Here is a 20,794-nt window from a genome sequence, read left to right as displayed (position 1 = left end):
CAATAAGTTGCGATCCACACTGTCAAAAGCAGCCTGAAGATCAATAAAACACAGGTTCAAGTCCTGTTTACTCGTAATGCACTTCTCCGCAATCATAGTGATGGATAGTATATTTGCTGTTGTACCAATCCCCTTCCTGAACCCCGTTTGATTAATGGGAATCAGCTCTTTTTCACTTGACCAAGTGACCAAATCATTTAAGAGAAGCGATGCAAAATATTTTGCCTCGACGTCCCGCAACGCTATTAGGCGATAGTTGTTCGGATTTGATCTTTCACCACCTTTATAGATTGGCATAAATATGGATCCTTGCCAGCTTTAGGGTACTCGGTTCCAGTTTTGCACATCCGAAAACAGTTGCACCAGGCAAGGTTCCCAAAATTCCGGAGCATATTTGTACGCCGCTTGCGGGATGCCATTCGGGCCTGGCGCCCCATTGGGTTTAGCTTTTTTGACCAGTTTAATTATCTCTTCCGCCGTATATTGTTTGTTCTGGGAAACAGTACTTGGTACGTTACAGGGATTGCTAGTCAAAGGTTGACTCCCTTGTTCTTCTACTGGGCACATTTTGTTTTGACTGTTTGGACAGAGAGCATTACTCAGTTTTTGTCGATCTGTAAATTTTGTAGCAAGAAACGATGCCCACTCCGATTCATGCATATTTGATGTAAGGGCGTTACAGGGTCTTGTTAGCTGATTTATGGTTTGCCAAAATGTATTCGTGTTTTGAAGTTTTCAACTGAAAATTAGTTTGGACCAAAAACTCTCATTAGTTCACCTTTTATGTTTCCAGACCGTATTTTTATATTCTTTTCTTTGTGCACGGAAGCTGGCCCATTGACCAGTACCACAGTCAGCCGGCTGTAACTTCCTTTGAGTTTTTTGAAGTTGTCTGCGCAGATCTTGTAACTCTTTCGGGTGTTTTTTCTGTGGTCCATCTATGCTGGATTTCACAACAGGCAGCTTCATTTTTTGTTCTAATTTTAACAGGAAATGAGACCATGCTTGGATCGCATTCGTTGATACATTCCCTATCTCACTCAATGTGTCCTTCATTATTGCGAACCACTCGTAATCATTGGTGTTGGACCAATTTATGCGTTTCAGGTTGACAGAACTTAGCTGACCTAACCTATATGACGGTTGCAATCTTTCCTTGTTGAGGTTAATTATGGTATGTTGCATTGCATGGTCACTCAACCGGGTAAACTCTATTTGAAAGCTGATCACCAAGGGGATTATTGAAAGACTAACCATTGTAAAATCCAAGGTGGATTGAGAATGTGGACCATAGTACGTTCTACCGGGGGGGGGTGATCTTCAGGGAACCTCCCATTCAATGCACGCAACCCAAGAAACTCCAGTTCAGTCACTAATAGGATTGCTAGTCGATCCTTCCGTGTTCCTGCACCACATTGTTTCTGTTGGGGAACACCCAGTATATATTATCAACTGATAGTTTATCATCCTCTTCCGGTGTTAGGATCAGGTTGGAATTAAAATCACCAGTGATTATTATATTGGATAGTGGATCTGAAGCGCAAAGGTCAGTAAGGACATTGCACAATATCGCATTCTTTAACCTTTTCTCCTTAATTTTAGGTTGTGTATAATAATTAACCAAAATTGTTGACATGGAATTATTGGTGTTTTGATCTGTTAGTTTAATTAACTGAATACTAGGATCTGGTGATTGTAATTGAACAGTTATTTTTTAGGGATGAGGACACATATACTGAAAGGCCACCAATGGCACGTCCATGGCTTACATTTTTCAGCGGCTACGCTATGGTGTATAAACCCCACAAGGGCAATTTCTTCTTGTAGCCAAGTTTCCTGTAGTGCAATTATGTCACAACCATGCCATTCTTCCAGTGGTAGACCTCCTTCTAGTAGTCGTTTTGCGCCTGCAATGTTCCAAGATAACACATGTATGACCTTATTGGTATCTGGTTTCTGTTTACCTTTGGACGGTCAGACCATCCGACCATCCGTTTATCATTTAACATTCCAGGGAGCCATTTCCAGTTATCCATAGTGTTTTGTGACTCCCCATTCAACACATGTTTGTGAGGGTTCACTTCTACCCTTTGCGTTGAATAGAATTGAATATACAGGTTTATGTTGATTTGTATGTGTGTCATCAATTTTCCTGATAAGTAGAACTCCACCCGACCTCTTCAGTGGGGGCGGGTAGCGTGGGGAAATTTGGTAAGATATTTGAATGCCCCAAGATTGAAAAATATCCGCTTTCCCCATAATTGCTTCTGCTATTTCTGTTGATTTACAGGTTGTCAGGGAGTGATCTGTTGATGTATCGTTGGGGCCTTCAAGAAATTGGACCTGCTCAAAATCGGCTGTAGTGATTTCTTTTAGGTCATCAAATTCAGCTAGTAACTTCAGAATGTTGCACCTATTCAGTATATTGTGAGCCCCTTGTGTCTTGTACTCTGGTGACCAGATTATTTTGTGCAATTCTATTCCGGATTTGATTGGCCGTTTCGGAATGCCAGGTTCCGTCTTTACATGAGCAACTTCTGGATTCCTTAAACAGAATTTTAATGTTTTCTGATTCGGGGAGCTTAACTCCACGTTCAGTTCTTGGCACTCACGGTACAGTGAATCCTTTCTAGTTGTAATTGCCAGATCTGTAATTGTTTGTGTCGAGGAATTTGGTATTGCCTTTGGACCTTCGTCGCTATACACTGACATTTGGGCAAGGCTGATTAAGCAATCTGGGGCAGTATTTTTATCTGCCGGTTGTTAATCTACCTGTGGTTTAGATAGTATTGATTTCACTGTGCAGCTACTTGATTGCAATCGCCCCTCCTTGTCATCCTTTTCCACGCCTTGGACACTGACTTCAGTGGGCATGATCTTGAATTTTACTGCTGGCTCCGTGCACAGTTCACCAGATTTATTACACTTTTTATCTGGATTTGGAATAGACAGATGATTTGTGCCACCCATCTCGATTTGCAGCGTTTTAGTGACTAGAGATTTGGTTACAGTTCCTGTTTGCTGAGAGTTTTTTGGAGCATTTGTAGACAGTGATTGACCTACATTAGTTGTGTCATAACTTACTGATGTGTCTGAATGGCTACCGCAGTTGTCAGTATTTATTGGTGGACCTTGGTTCAGGGTAGAAAAAATAAGATATAAACCATTACCCATATTTGAACCTACATCACTTTTCTTGTTTCGGGCTTTCCTCTCTTTTTAGGTCTCTCTGGTACTGCATCCGAAGGATGCGTCCAGCTGGAGACTTTTAGTTGCCGGTCTCTGGGGAATGAGGGACAAGAGGGTGTTACGAGCTTTTGCTGCCAGATTTGGGTGCGCGAACGCGCACGTTCCGTCCCGCCCCGCGCACATCCCTCCGATGTCTTAAAGTTGGCACACATGCACTCGCATATTCACAGACCCCCACCGCACCACACACATACACGCAGGCAGGCACACACACATGTACAACGCAGGCACGCAGCGCACCACCCCCAAGGGCTTACATACATACACAAACGCGCACACACACACTCCCAACCTTGCTCACCGGGCACATGCAGGGCTTCCATCACTGGGGGGTGGGCACCGTCGATGTGCCCCGACGACCCCCTTCACCGGCTCCTCTCGTCCTGTCCCTCCGTGTCCAGACTCCGCAGCCCGCTCCGTTGTTTCTCCGCCCCTTCAGGAAGTTCGTGCGTGTCACGCCTCTTCTTTCTCCCGGCTGGAAAACCTATTTGCGTGTCGGGCCTCGTTCTGAACAGCTGTCATTCAGAGCGCTGCTCCAGCGACTTCCGGCCCCCTCTGCTGAACGCTGTCTATAGTGCACTTCTGCAGCCTCCCTCGGGAGTCAGGACGTTAGTTGATGGGGGCAGTCTAGTACACAATTGTCCCTCAGTGCTGGGAGGCTGGCCTGTGATGTCAATGTGCTCATTACCGCTGGACGCTGAAGGGACAGGAAGGGAATGTTGCTCAAATTGCTTGGATTAGTGCCAGCAGCGTTTGCCGTGTGCTTGGCCTGCAGCTCCCGGGTGCCTGGCGTTCTTCCGTTATACATACTCGGTCGGCAGCAAAGGCCTGGCGCTGACTCATGTGGTTTGACCCAAATCACGCAAGTGCGAGTTCGACAGGGGGCTTCCGTCCCTTCAGAAATGATCAGTACACAGAGGGACAGCGGAACGGGTCTGCCAGTGCTGCAGGCCTTGCATAACACGACGGTGACCGGCAATTAGCTCACATGGTTGCTGTGCAGGCACCTGTGTAGGGAGAGTTCCCCGCAGTACTTTGGTTAGAACAGGTTGCACTTGCACAGTTACATGCGGAAAAGAGTTCACTGCCCTTAAGAGCTAATAGGAAATCTGGGTTTTGTCGGATGGGTAATAGAAACCCACGCCCCTGCAGGAATTACAGTAATTCGATCCTTCGGGACCGTGTCTCAGCTTGTGCCAGAGCAGTGATGCCTAAAGTCCGCACCTGCGATCCCATAGGTGACGTGGTCTGCACTTCCGCAAACGTAGATACTGTAGATTGCAAACGCCTGGCTTAAGCCCCGTAAGTGGTCGTAAAATGACAACCAGTGCCTTACCAAACAGCTACATCTATAAATAAAACCACCGTAGCCTCCTTGGCTTACCTGTCATAGGGTTTAGCAATGGAGGCTAGGTTCCCAGTCCCATTTCCTACTTGCTGTGACAAGTCACACTTTTAGTCAAAATGTAGGGAAACCACAGAATGGGGCTTCAGCTGGTCAGGCATCCTTATATGTTTGAGAATCATTTCAGTCAGCCCCGTTCTGGGGGAATATTGGCCTGAATATTGCTTTCATAATGGAGACATCCTAAAGACATGAGTGTATTGTCCACGATAACCGCAGGAGGGTTCTATAGTGCCTTGATATCAAGAACCTTCATTGAACCCACTCTGCCATTTGGGAATGAATGTACCTGTGCTACGCCAGGGTTGCACCAGAAATTGCTTGAATTATCCAGGTGGTTGTTCACGTCTGAGACATAAGGGATGAGAACCTCCCTTGATGCTGTCCACTCTCACACACCGCACCTTCATACCGCACCCTCACACACCGCACCCTCACACACCGCACCCTCACACACCGCACCCTCGCACACCGCACCCTCGCACACCGCACCCTCGCACACCGTACCCTCGCACACCGCACCCTCACGCACACCGCACCCTCACGCACACCGCACCCTCACGCACACCGCACCCTCACGCACACCCACGCACACCGCACACTCACGCACACTGCACACTCACGCACACTGCACACTCACGCACACTGCACACTCACGCACACTGCACACTCACGCACACTGCACACTCACGCACACTGCACACTGCACACTCACGCACACTGCACACTGCACACTCACGCACACTCACGCACACTGCACACTCACACACACTGCACACTCACACACACTGCACACTCACACACACTGCACACTCACACACACTGCACACTCACACACACTGCACACTCACACACACTGCACACTCACACACACTGCACACTCACACACACTGCACACTCACACACACTGCACACTCACACACACTGCACACTCACACACACCGCCCTCGCGCACACACTGCACCCTCACACACTGCACCCTCACATACTGCACCATCACACACCCCGCACACATCCACACCCATACACTGAACACACACACACACACACACCGCACCCACCCACGCACACACACACTCTTCACCCTCACACACACACACTCTGCACCCTCACACACTCTGCACCCTCACACACAGTATATCTGTTATTTTCAACATTCATTGCAAAGTTTACTCCCTTTAAGATCTGAACACAGCTGCCTGGTCCTGTTTATGGCTAATAGATCATGTCTGCAGCTACACTGCACCCTCACACACACCGCACCCTCACACACCGCACCCTCACACACCGCACCCTCACACACCGCACCCTCACACACCGCACCCTCACACACCGCACCCTCACACACTGCACATACCCACACACACTGCACATACCCACACACCGCAATTACCCCCACACACCGCACATACCCACACCCATACACTGTACCCACACACAGCGCACCCTCACACACAGCGCACCCTCACACACAGCGCACCCTCACACACAGCGCACCCTCACACGCTGCACCCTCACACGCTGCACCCTCACACGCTGCACCCTCACACGCTGCACCCTCACACGCTGCACCCTCACACGCTGCACCCTCACACGCTGCACCCTCACACGCTGCACCCTCACACGCTGCACCCTCACACGCTGCACCCTCACACGCTGCACCCTCACACGCTGCACCCTCACACGCTGCACCCTCACACGCTGCACCCTCACACGCTGCACCCTCACACGCTGCACCCTCACACGCTGCACCCTCACACGCTGCACCCTCACACGCTGCACCCTCACACGCTGCACCCTCACACGCTGCACCCTCACACGCTGCACCCTCACACGCTGCACCCTCACACGCTGCACCCTCACACGCTGCACCCTCACACGCTGCACCCTCACACGCTGCACCCTCACACGCTGCACCCTCACACGCTGCACCCTCACACGCTGCACCCTCACACGCTGCACCCTCACACGCTGCACCCTCACACGCTGCACCCTCACACGCTGCACCCTCACACACACGCTGCACCCTCACACACACACTGCACCCTCACACACACACTGCACCCTCACACACACACTGCACCCTCACACACACACTGCACCCGCACACACTCTGCACCCTCACACACTCTGCACCCTCACACACTCTGCACCCTCACACACTCTGCACCCTCACACACTCTGCACCCTCACACACTCTGCACCCTCACACACTCTGCACCCTCACACACTCTGCACCCTCACACACTCTGCACCCTCACACACTCTGCACCCTCACACACTCTGCACCCTCACACACTCTGCACCCTCACACACTCTGCACCCTCACACACTCTGCACCCTCACACACTCTGCACCCTCACACACTCTGCACCCTCACACACTCTGCACCCTCACACACTCTGCACCCTCACACACTCTGCACCCTCACACACTCTGCACCCTCACACACTCTGCACCCTCACACACTCTGCACCCTCACACACACTGCACCCTCACACACTCTGCACCCTCACACACTCCAAATAACACTCAGTGCCACATAATTATATGCAACATAATTGCACACCTCATACTTACTCTACTCAATGCAACATAAATACACTTTATCTGTCTATCTATCTATCGCCCTCACTCTATCTATCTATATATTGCCCTCCCTCTATCTATCTATCGCCCTCCCTCTATCTATCTATCGCCCTCCCTCTATCTATCTATCGCCCTCCTTCTATCTAGCTATCGCATCACTTCTGCATCCCTCAGCACAACCACAGCATCACTCAGGGGCACAACAACATCAGTATGCGCTACCACAGCATCACTGAACGCCACAACATCACTCAGCGCCACCACAGCATCAATATGTGCAACCATTCAACAATTGGTTCAAATATGTTCTCTCAATGTTTCAAGCTTTATTACAAATGTCACAAAAAAATGTTAATATTTCACTTCTGTTCTTGGATTTCCGTCACAATAAAATACAATGAACATAATCTTTAAATATTTACAAAAGCTATTGCCATTATAAATTACAATAACTTTTATTTCAGTATTAATTCTTAAAAAAATTAAAAGCCATTTTTATTTGTAATATCAATACATCTAGGTCACGTAAATACAACACATATTGCATTACAAATGCTATAGGTGTCACATTTGCGAAAGTTAAAACTATTGCCATTGTAAATGACAAAGCTATTAATTTCGCTATTTTCAAAACCAACACATAAATAAAAACTTTGTCATTTACAGTACTAATAGCTCAAACTTTCCTAATGCGAGACCTATTGCATTGCAAATGCTTGTTTCCTTTGTCTCTTGGTTAGCGTTAGTTTTGCGGACTCTGTATTACTGGAGTCTTTCTCAGCTATTATGTTGGTTCCTTCACCAATATTGGCCTTAACCAAGGCCATATTGGCCTCTTTTGTTTTTAACGCAATTAGAGCATTTTCATCATGCTGTAAATTTTCTTCGGGATTGGGACTAATCAGACCGTCCAACTTCTGATCTGCTTTGATCAGTCTTTGATTTAATGTTAGAATCTGTTCAAGGATGATAGGAAGAGAGCTCAATTTGTCCAAGACAGGGACACAAGGGCAAGAGGATTGTAACTGATTAGAATGTGCTTGTGCTTTTATTATTAGGCTATTCAGATTGTCCAACTTTGTGTTTATCCCAGCAATATTGGACGCAATAATGTTCATTAAGTCGATTTGAATGTCCAACTTGTTAGATTGCATTATCAAGGTTTTTGTGGACGTTTGCAAGGCTTTTAGAAGAGGGGCAACCAGATTCACAAACGCCGTGTCCATTTGTGTTTTAGTCAAGGGTTCCTCTTTTAACGGAACATTGTGGTTTGTATTCACTGCTGGCAATTGAGCCGCCCTGTGACCCGTTGGCCTCTGTGGGAGTTCTATGAGGCACTCACTGTGCAGAAACCTGTCCTCCTTGTTACTCTCAATTGCTCCTACCCCCACTAACTCCCCGTCGCCTCGGAAAAACTCAACAGACTCAACCATACATTCACCTTTCTCTGTCGATAGGCTTGTATTGGGGCTGGGGCAAGCCAACACTTCTGGGGCCAGTTCCATCAGGGCCGCGCCTTTGACTTCCCGAGTGACTGTGGAATCTGTTGATGCTGGGCTTGGATTGGTGGTTGTTAGCATTTTTGGGGACTGCAATTTTAATGAAGATGTCATTGGTTTGACCACAGGGGTAGTGTGTGCTAATGCTACTGTTGTAACTTAACCATGTTTCCCCCAAAGACCTGTTATTTTTTCTATCTTATCAAAAATCTCCCACTGTTCAGTATGTTTGCTGGCTTCACAAGTATCACTTGATTGAATACTATGCCTCCCAAGGGCAGTTATTGTTGGTGGTGGTGGAAGAGCTTTGTTTGGCGTGGCCGCCATATACTCCCCAAGGGAAATCCTAGTTGAAGGAGCAATCGGAGTTGTTAAACCCAAGACTCCCTCCGTTGAGGAGAATAAAACATCCCCTGGGTCTATCAAAAACTGGAATCTAGAACATGACGAGTTTTTATTTTGGATTGACTTTTCAAAGAGAGGCAAATGGTGAAATGAGAGGATTCTGTTTTGGACTGTTTGCCTTATTAGCATTCAGAGAGAACCTCGTGAGGCTGGTATCTTGTCCCCTGGTGCCTTCCTCACTTTACCAGACCTCATGGTGTGGCCTGAAGGAACTAGGTCTTGACTTGACTATGTCTTTGTTTTGGTCTAGGTCCTTGGTTGTCGTTTTGGTCCTGCCTTTTGCAGACTATATGTGTGATTAAACAGACCCCTTGCTGGCCTTTGCAAGATGTTTCACGAAGAAGGGGCACACCGGATCCCGTATCGCTTCACAGGTGGTGAACCACTAGCCAGCAAAGCAATTACACTTGGTGTCAGAGCTATTACTTCTTTTAGATAACCCCTGGCTGATACTTTTCCAAATGCTAATACGGTTCTTTTTTCTTTCTGGTTATCCACAATCATGCGATCCTCTTTAACTTCTTTCAAAGCTCTGGGGTCTGAAGTCTGGGATCAGGGATCTGAGATCAGGGGTCTGGGATCAGGGGTCTGGGCTCTAGGGTCTGGGCTCCTAATCGTCCCTGACCATCCCCACCAGCAGTTCCTGACTCACAGCAAGGCCTGAAGACCTTGCAAAGACCTGGCAAAGCCCTGGCACCTCAGCACCTAGTACTTCTTTTAACCCCGGATTGCCGTGCTCCTCCCAATTCCACAATTCATCGATTCGGGAGATGGATAGTTAACAGTCAACTAGTTGCCAGTTGGAGGGCACGAATGATGGTGGTAGTGATAGTGAATAAGTAAGTAAGCAGTTGTAAAATTCACCACCCTGTGCCTTATTCCCTTATACGCCTTGCCACGCCACAAGACTCTCCACACGACTCCGCAGGGCTCCAATTATTATCCTGCCTCCTCAGCCCAGGGGGCACCAGCTCCAGCCCCCTTCCGACCCCCTTCACTGCAACAGGGAGAGGCGTGACAAACGCGTGTGGGGAGCGAGGAATGAGGCTCAACTTGAACACTGCCGCTGATGCTCAGCACTCTGTAGCACTCCGATGGCAGCGTTTAAAAAAACTTGAGCACTTGCACTGCTGATACTTCGTAGCACTCCGTAGCGCTGCGGCTCAGAGGAGCAAGGGGGGAGGGAAGCTGCAAGAAGAGGGAAGCCGTAGAGACTGGGACCAGCCGGTAGCCGGCAGCCAAAAGCGTAATCCACCACCCGCTCAGCTCTCTGCTCCCTGCTCGCAGACGTCTCACCAGGACTGTGCTCGCCCGTCTTCTTGGTCGGCACAAGCTCACACCGTAATGCAGCTGGGTCTGCTCCAGAACCGCTCCGCTCCTCCCCGCGCTCTGCACGACTGCTCACCAGCAATTCGCTGCAACTCGTTGGTATCTCTCGCTCTCAGCCCGCAGTGCCGCTGCTGCCGCCACATCTCCCCCCATGCGTTTCTAGACCCTGTTCCCCACATTATCCTGACAACGGATGCATCACTGACAGGCTGCAGTGCTCACTTACAGGATATCACGGTCCAGACTCTTTGGCACAACACCAAGGTCTTAACATTAACTACCTGGAGTTACATACTGTTCATCTAGCGTTGAAAGCGTACACACCTCTCCCACTTCTGTTTCTGGTTCTGAAGCTCAGGCTAAAATCTCACACTCATACTAGTAGCTCTCACCTAGGACCAACATCTCTGGTTCAAAACACTACTAGAACTATCTGATAGAGACCTTTAGCCGCAGATTCCATAACTTAGATTCCTTAGCTTAGAATATGCCCAGGTGTCCGACTGGATGCAGAATTGTTTTGCAGCAGCACCTCTGCATGCTGGGGGACGGCCCCACGAGACCCCGCCCTGACGTCGTGCACGTACAGGACGTCAGCGAGGTCATATAAGTCCCTCCCGGCGCGCTGACGTCTGTTTACTTCTTTTGCGTGTGCAACGCGGATCCGGAGTGAATGGTTCCTCTGGCCTGTTCTCAGGCCTCCTTTTCGACGCTTCGCGTCAGGAACAGTGTGCGATGCCTTCGGGCTCTAAAACTTGTAATTCCTGTTTGCAACAGATGTCTGCGACGGACCCGCATCTTATTTGTATGTGGTGTCTGGGTGAGCACCATGACTCCACGTACTGGGAAGTCTGCCAACACCTGAAGCCGAAGTCTCTGCAGGAGCGCCTTATGAAGCTTATCTCTGTAAGGCTGTTGGATTCGTCTCCTCTCCCGGCCTCTTCATCGCCGGCAGGTCCCTCTACTGTCCGGTTCCGCCGTCGATCGCCCTCTGGGGTCCGGGGCTGTTGTTCGCCACTTGGTAAGTCGAGGAGCTTGTCGCCGAGGTCTTCGACCTTCCTTTCTTCTGTTGTCAGGGACACTGGTTCCCGGAACATTCCGGATGTGCACTCCTGACAGTCGCCCCCCCCCCCCCACACCTCTATCCACTCTTTCAGGGTGTGGGGGCGGCTCTGGCCCAAATGGAGGTATATGCCGCTGCTTTGCAGCCTCCCTTGGGTCCTCTCCCGTTCTGGCGTTTCCTCTTGGCCTGCGCTTCTTGCGGGATCACCAACGGGCTCGCCGGCGCCAATTGGGCCTTTGCCACCCAGTAATGTCGGAGATGTGGAGTCGTTAGGGCACAGCCCGGTTTGGTCTCCCTCTACGATCCACATGAAGTAGTCAGGGCGCAGCCCAGCTGGGTCCCCTTCTACAACCCACAGCGCTTCTGCCGCGCCGCATAGTCCCTCTGGGCTCCCTGTGGCATTGCAGGTGGTTGCCGGTGCTCATAGCCCTGCCTTGAGCACACCCCGGCTGCATGTCCGAAGCTCGGGTCGGCGCCATTCCGGAGCCGTAGACTCGACTCGCCTCGCCTTCTCCGCTTCTTTCTCTGGTGTCTGAGCCTGTCCTGGTTGAGGCAGAGTCTGCACCGGTGCGGCGCCGGAGGTTTGCTGCTCCGGCGCCTTCTCCTTCTTTGGAAGGGGAGGTTGAAGTTTCGACGACGAACGGCACAGACTAGACGCCTGATGCAGCCAAGTTGGCAACTGACTAGGCATGATCGGCGCCGGCACGCATCATTTTGGTGCCGTGTCAGCGTTGGGTTTTGGACTCTTCTCTAGAGGCCTCTGGAGAAAGTTCGGCGTCACCTTTGCGCCCAGCGACGCCGGAGGTATTGTTGCCAGTGCCCCCCTTTGAATTTGTGGAGCCTCCTCAGGAGCTCCCAGATCAGACAGGCTTTTCGCCTCCCCGGGAGCCCCATCAGGAACCACATTCTTCAATGGGGCTCCCTTCCGTGGGTCATTGGTCGCACCCTCCGCAAGGGCTACAGAGGCTGGTGTGGCTTTTTTGAGAGTGGTCTCATTGGCCACCCGCATTTTAACCCCTTCAGCGCTGCGCAAATTCTGCTGCGGTGCTGAAGGTTCTAAAGAACAAATGGAACCATGACGGAACGGTTCCGTCATAAGCACAGGCCAACCGACGCTCATGACGGAACCGTTCCGTCATGAGCATGGAAGGGGTTAAACATGCAGCCCCCTTCTGCCCCTTTGTCTGTCGACCCCTTGCTTGAGGTCCTTCACCGTGGGTCCGGGAATGTGGAGCCCCTTCTGCCGTTTGCGGCTTCCCTTTATGATGCCCTGTTGGGTACCTGGGGCTGGCCTGCTTCAGGTGACCTGGTGGCTCGTTCAGTTTTGCACAACCGCTGTTCGGCTCCACATGATCCTGTTTCTTTTTATGCATCCTGATGCGCGGGGGTCTGTGTTGCAGACTGCCTTTTCTTCCCTACCCCCTCTTCGCTTCCTCCCTCTCGGGAGTCCAGATAGCTTGAGTCATGGGGTAGGAACATCTTTTCATCCACTAGTGCAGCCCTATGGTCCTTAAATACAGTGTGTTTTGGCTCGGGCTACCTCTGCCCTGTGGGACTCTGCAGAGTCTTTGCTTGCTGCGACCTTGCCTAATTTACAATCCGCTCAGCCTTAGATACTGCGGATTCTTTGGGCCGAGCTATGGCTGGTGCTGTTGCCTTAAGGCGTCACGCTTGGTTGCGAAATATCGTCTTCCCTGAAAATGTCCGGTAGCGACTGGTTGACTTATCCTCTGATGGAGTTTTGCTGTTTGATGCTCACGCCGAGACATTGGTTCACCGGCTCCTTGCGGGCTTTCGTCCTCCCACTCAGGTCTTCTTAGGCATATCTTCCATGGTGGTACTTTTTCATTTCACATCCTTTAAATGCGCTCTGTGTTTAACATGGGCAGTGAGCCTTACGTCTTCTTTTTTCTGTGGTCAAGGGTGTTGACCCTTTTATAGGCATCCCCTGGATGCGTTTTGCTTTGAGCTGCCCGTTTGCCTGCTGTGGCTGTGTTCCACAGGTTGCGGTGTCTGGTCCTCTGACTGTGGTATTGAGCCGGTGGCTCCGCTAGGTAATGTCATATGGCTCAGAACTCCTGTTCACGGGTTCAGTTTGTTACTGCACTCTTTTGGCTTGGCCTCATTCCCGAAGAGGTGTTCTCCTTTGTTTGGGGTATGCATACTCCATGTGGGGTACTTGTATGCTATTATATAGCTTTGCTTATCTCACCTGGGCCTGGACAACTGTGGACTCCATGCGTTGCTTGGTGGTCCGTTGCATGGTGTTCTATGTTTTTCCCTGGTGCCATCTGCTTACACCATGGTCATTCACCTCCTTGGGAGGTTTCATGGTCTCCTCTTCAAAACCGGCTCCTACCTGCCCTTACTGTACTAGGTATAATCCGGTATGGACATGTTCCTGCTCCTGACTAGTTCTGTTTCTACATAATTAGGTTTATACATTTATGTATACATGCTGGTTGCCTTGGTATTCCTCTTCCTACATTGCCACCTCTTTTTGAGGCTGTGAGGTCTGGACCAATAACTCCATGTGTGGGGGAGCTTTTCTGAGTTGTTGCAAGTTACCCATAGGTTCCTGCTTGCTTCCGCTTACTGGGGTGATTTCCCAATTTGACATATGCTCCCTTTTGGTGTTCAACTCTGTACGTGTTTTTTTGGAGTGTTTGTCTCGGATTCTGAGACTCTACCCACCATTCGTTACCTTGGTGTTTTTGGCCACTTCCTTCGGATATGCCTTTTTTTCAAATTATCACCTACTATTGTTAAAGCTACGCCTGCGGGACAGCTCTTCTGATGGCAGTGGTCCTTGACTACTGCCTGCAAGTCTATATTTTGTGTTTCTCACTTGGCTTCATACTGCCACGGTCGGGCACTCTTATGCTTCTTGTGTAAGCCACTTTCAGGTCTCTATGGCCGTTTGCCTGCTGCATGTTTCTACCTGCTTCAGTGGGTTTAAAATTGATGCTGCTGCCCCTATTTCCCCCATTTAAGATTGAGTGTGCACTTGTGTGTTTCGTGTCTCGCCGGCTATTCCCAACGCATTGCTCAAGTTCTAGGTCTTGCCTTTGGGCTCTTGGCTCCAGCTCCTTCAACTTCCTTTTCTAGGCTAGTCTGTTAGGCTCTGGTTGCATCTCTTCAGGTTCTTTTTGTACTTGGGTCGGTGTACTCATTGTGTGCCATTAAATGGAGAGTGGTCTCTCACTTACTCTCACTCGCTCTCTCACACACTCTCTCTTTCTTTGCTCATGCCGTTATACCTGTCCTTGTTATAGGGGTATGGTGTAGCGCCATTCTGGCTTTTTTTAGGATATCTACTATCCCGTTATTTCTGCTCTTCGAGCTGCTTGGGTTGCTGTCTACTGTTCCCCCACAGCTTTCCTCCTTTATCCGTCACTCTGTTGCCGGATCGGATGCTTGGAGCTTTCTGTAGTTCTGTCCCAGACCCACCCTCCCTTTGGGGAATGGCTGTAGTATCTACTCTAAGTTGAGGAATGTGCGGCTAGATGTCTCTATCGGATGTACAAGTTACTTATCTTCGGTAACGATGTATCTGGTTGAGACGTTGTCTAGCCGCAGATTCCTTAACGGTCACCTAGCTTCCCCGTTCTGCAAGAACCTTGCAGAGTGGTGTTCTTACGCTAGCCTCTTCAGTTGCCATTGGGTTAGCTCTCACAGGAGTTCAGTTTGTGGCTCCCCTCTAAGTGTTTCCATATACAGTTAACCTCTGCTGAGGGGCTTCTTTCCTGTAATACGGCACGAGGAGATTCGTTTTCCTCTCCAGTTACCTTCCCTTCCTTATGACTTTTCTATGGACTCGGGCCCTGGTCTCCTCTTGGTAGTCGGTTGTGCTCTGGTTTCAACCTCCCTTATTATAGGGAAAGGGCCAGGCTTTTCATCCTTCCTACGGTGCACTGTTGTTTTTCTGTGCTCTGTTTTTTATAAATGACACAGTTCTACATGGCAATATCAGTCTATTTCGGTCTGTTGAGATGTTCTTGCCTTGTTGCACTCAGGGAAAGGTCTTCGCTTAGCTTGCGGGGCTTTTTCTCACAAGCTTTTCACTTATATGTAGGTGGTGTCTTATTCTGTCTTTTATGATGGTGTCTCCACCATCCTCCATCTTGTTCACGGATTTTTCATACCACGCACACTGTTCTCCTCTTTCACAGTTTTTTGGTGGTGGCTCCGCGTTGTGCAGCAGAAACGTTTCCCCAAAGAAAACTGACGTCAACGCACTGGGAGGGACTTATATGACCTCGCTGACGTCATGTATGTGGACGATGGGGCGGGGTCATGTGGCGCCTTCCCCCGGCACGCAGAGGTGCTGCTGCAAAATATTTCCGGATCCAGTCTGACGCCTGGGGATATTCTAAGTTGAGGCATGTAAGTTGAGGCATGTAAGTTGAGGCATGTAAGGCTAGACAACTTCTCTACCAGATACATCGTTACCGAAAGTAAGTAACTCGTACATCAGTAGATTTCAATGAGACGCTTCCCCTCCACCCGCACCTCTCACTCAGAACCATGAATCAATCCGCCACGCAAATGCCAAGAAACTCAACCTAGCAATTTGGCTCCTGAGGTCTTAGAATTTGGTTAACTCAAATTCTCACCGAAGTGTTATGCTCAATCTCAAATGTAAAAGATGTCAGTTACTATCAAAATACAAATATCAATTCATTTAATTCTACAATACAAAATATTGTTACCTGTACCATCGTCATCTCTCTGGCCTTGCTTTTCGGATCCATAAGCTTGCATTTGGCTCCAGTAACTGCCTAATAGACACCAGTCTTTGTTCAATATACCAATAATCAAGGCTTTTATGGACGTTCTTGAGTGATCCCACCCCGGGTTCCACCTACACCTATCTGGAATCTTAACTTTATTCTCACTAGACTTATGGGTCCACCATTTAAACCACTACATAAAGCTCCCTTCAATTTCTATCTTGTAAAATCACTTTATCTAAAAGAAACGCATTAGTTATAGATTGACTTTGTTGTCGGGTAGGCCACTCCCCACGCCGCACAGCACCACCTGTGTGCCCATGCCTCTGTGCCCGCTGCTACATTTACTATAATTTCGCCACTCCTCCTTCTCTGCCTGTATTTTCTGCCTGCTCCTGTTTTTTATTGCTGCCTTCTGTTTATCTGTTTGTGCCTTATTGCCTTACTTCTGTTTTGTCACTGAATTTTTCAGTTACCCTTTTTTGCCTTCTGCGCCCCTGTTTTTCCCGCAGCTGCTTCCCTGCGGCCCGCCCCGACTTGCCCATTTGCCGCCCCACTCCTGCCTGCCAGCTGCTCCTCCCTCCTCCGCATATATGGTGGCCGCTGGCGCGCCTAAGGCAAGCCCGTCTGCGCCAGACCCCCTGGCCCCCGTGAATGCCACGATGTCAGTCTCCGCTAGGATGGCAGCACCCTCCACGCACTCCACACGGGACGATCACACACCAGCTTCCTGGCCGCCCGAAACACACCCAAGGACCCTTCTGCTGCCGGACCTGCAGCTTTACCAGCATCCGATCCACCAATCTACCCACCGGAAAAGAACACAACCACCTAAGATGCATTCTCCTCAACACCCGCTCCGTCCGCAAACACGCTGTTGAACTCTGGGACCTACTCGACTCAGCCTCCCCAGACGTCGCCTTCCTGACAGAGACCTGGATGAACCCCTCCTCAACATCGCCATAGCCATCCCGGACGGCTACAAGATCACCTACAGAGACAGCACCAACGGAACAGGAGGAGCAATCGCCATCGTCCACAGAAACACTGAGTCTCGACCAGCACCGACGACACCCTCGGCACCGCCGAACACCTGCACTTCAAGATCCACACCGATCCCAACACCACCCTCAGAGGAACCCTCATCTACAGGCACCCCGGACCCTGACCACAATTCAGCGACTCCATCACCGACTTAGTCAGTACAAACGCCCTCTCCCCCACAGACCATATTCTCCTTGGGGACCTGAACTTCCACATCGAGAACAACAACGACACCAACTTGATTGACAACCTCGCCAAGCTCTGACTCAGACAGCTCTTCACAACACCAACCCACTCTGCCGGCCACACGCTTGACCCAATCTTCTCAGCAAGCTCCCACGTCTCCTTCAGCCACACCACCAAACTCCATTGGACCGACCATCGCTGCATCCACTTCACCTTCCAGAAACGCACCATTGCACCCAACAGATCCCTCCCTGCTGCTGGAGCAAAATCGCTTTAAAACAGCTAACCACCATCATCGCCCTGAGCCGACCCAGACACCACCGCCTGCAACCTCAGAAACTGGATCGAGGACTGCGCCAACACTCCCGCCCTGATCAAGGAACCCTCCAACACACACACCAGCAAGAAAGCCAGCTGGTTCACTGAGGGTCTCCAAGCAAACCTGCCGGGAAACTAGAGAAAACAAATGGCACTGTGAACAGACAGACACCAGACAGTCACGCCGCCCACAAGAACTCCACCCGCAGACACCATCACCTTATCAGATCCGCCAAAAGGGCCTCCTTCAAAGACCGCTTAGATAACGCACATAATAGCAAAGAGCTGCTCAACATCGTGAAGGAACTCTCCAACCCCAACGGCATCCCACCTTCGCAAGACCTGTGCGACTCCCTTGCCACCTTCTTCCATTGCAAGATCGCAGACATCCACGACAGCTTCAACGTCATGACTGCCCCGACACCCACTGAGACAACCGTACCCACGTTCACCATCTGCACCGATCCCCTGCTCTCCTGGACCAACTGACGACGACACTATCAAAATCATGAACACCATCCACTCCGGCTCTCAGACCCATGCCCACACCACATCTTCAACAAAGCCAGCACCACCATCGCACCCCTATCTCCGGAAAGTCATCAACCTCTCCTTCGAGACAGCAACCTTCCCGGAGAGCTGGAAGCACGCTGGGATCAACACCTTGCTCAAAAAACCCAAGGCTGACCCTAAGGCCCTCAAGAACTTTACACCCATCTCCCTGCTCCTGTTCCCAGCGAATGTTCTCAAGAAGACAATCACCAGACAACTGACCCGCTACCTCGAGGAGAACAGCATCCTGGACCTGTCCTAGTCCCGGTTGCGCAGCAACCACAGCACCGAAACAGCCCTCATAGCCGCCACTGATGACGTCAGGGCCCTGATGGACAACGGCAAAACCGCGGCCCTTATCCTCCTGGACCTGTCAGCCGCCTTCGACATGGTCTGCCATCGCACCCTACGCACACGCCTCCACGGCGCTGGAATCCGAGAAAAGGCTCTGGACTGGACCACCTCATTCCTATCCGCCTGAACCCAGAGCGTCCGCCTCCCCCCTTTCCGCCCCTAAGCCACCGAGATCTGCAGCGTACCCCAGGGCTCATCCCTTATCCTGACATTGTTCAACATCTACATGGCACCACTCGCCCAGGTCGCCCGACTGCACAACCTCAACATCATTTCCTATGCCGACGACATCCAGCTGATCCTCTCCCTCACCAAGGACCCCCTTACTGCAAAAAACAACCTCCACAAAGGAATGAAAGCAGTCGCAGAGTGAATGAAGAACAGCAGTCTGAAGCTAAACTAGGACAAGGAGGAGGTCCTCATCCTCTGCTCCACCCCCTTGGCCTGGGACGACTACTGGTGGCCAACCGCACTGGGAAAAGCACCAACACCCACCGACCACGCATGCAACCTGGGGTTCATCCTAGACTTCACCCTCTCCATGACTAAGCTGGTCAACGCCGTCTCGTCCTCCTGCTTCAAAACCCTCTGCAGGTGGATCCCCACCCAAACAAGAAGAATGGTTACCCAGGCCCTCGTGAGGAGCAGGTTGGACTACGGAAACACCCTCTATGCAGGAGCCTTGGGCAAACTCCTGAAACGACTACAACGCATTCAGAACGCCTCTGCACGCCTGATCCTCGACATCTCTTGCCGTAGCCACATCACACCCTACCTGAGACCTGCACTGGCTTCCCGTCAACAAGAGGATCACTTTCAAGTTCCTCACCCACACAAGGCACTCCACAGAACCGGACCAGCATACCTCAACAGGCAACTCACCTTCTACACCCCCAACCACCAGCTTCGCTCCTACGACCTTGCCCTCGCCACCGTCCCCTGCATCCGAAGAACGACCTCTGGCGGCAGATCGTTCTCCCACCTCACCGCCAAGACCTGGAACACCCCCCTCCCCAAATTTGCTATGCCAAAGCCAAGTGCACATTTAGATATCACTTAAAGCACATTGCTATGTGATTTCTGTTTGTATGGCACGCATATCACCTCACCCTCCCCACGTTCTATCTTCCTCCTCCTCATTTTCTATCATCCTCCCTACTTTGTCTTCCTCCCATTTTCTGTCCTCACTTTCTATTCTCCTCCCAAATTTCTATTGGGTTCCCAATCCAACATAAAAAGAGGAAAGACTTCATCGATTGTACCCCAAAAGAGCTGTCCGTTTCTACGTGGACAGGACATGGGATTTCAGACTGGATGACCAGTTTTTTGTGGAGTGCATTGGAAAAAGGAAAAGCAGTTCACAGAGAAATTGCAAGATAGATCATTCTTTGTATTTAGATCTGATACCCCATGGCGCACGCAGAACGTCTGGAATGTAGTCATGCTTACTCTACTAGAGCTACATTTTCTGCTTTACCTAGAGGAGGCTGTGGCAGATATTTGTAAAGCAGCGACTTGGACCTCTCTTCATATGTAACCTTTTTTCTGATAAACAGTATCTACGTTGCGGATTCTTCACTGACCCTGACACCACCTCCTTTCTTGTCTGCATGTACCAAAAAGAAGTATGTCTGTTTAGTATGTAAATGAGTTTTAATATGTTTGTAGTTTAGAAACTGTAATTCCAGTTGTGATTTTAGTTCCATCCACTCGCCTTGAAGGCACGTAGAAAATGGGTGGAAATTGACGTCAGCATGCTGATGGGGGCTTCTTATGGCTCCAGTGACATCACACTGTGCCGCATGTGGAGCCATGTGGATTCAGATGCCCTTGTCAACATGAAAGAGCTATCGAGAAAGTTTCAGTGGAATGCTGGTGTACGGGGCTTTTTAAAAGCTGAGAAATCTCCAGATACTGGATCCACTAGAAAAAGCATTACCGAAGGTAAGCACCTGGTTTGAAATGTAACTTGTTCAACTAGATCTTTAGTCATAAAGTGTGATTAAACTCTGGTTTGTTTATTTGATGGAACCTGACTTTCTTCTAGTCCCTGATGCCTGCTTGTTTT

General features: G+C 50.1%; 1 protein-coding gene across 2 annotated transcripts in view; it reads left to right on the top strand.

Moving 5' to 3' along the window:
• CANX (calnexin) overlaps positions 1-20,794 on the top strand; it is a 468,009-nt gene that overhangs the window by 394,696 nt on the left and 52,519 nt on the right. The gene's annotated exons all lie outside the window — the stretch shown is intronic.

The sequence above is a fragment of the Lissotriton vulgaris genome, chromosome 7 (assembly GCF_964263255.1).
Source record: "Lissotriton vulgaris chromosome 7, aLisVul1.2, whole genome shotgun sequence".
Classification (NCBI taxonomy): Eukaryota; Metazoa; Chordata; class Amphibia; order Caudata; family Salamandridae; genus Lissotriton; species Lissotriton vulgaris.
This window is presented reverse-complemented; position numbering and strand designations above follow the sequence as displayed.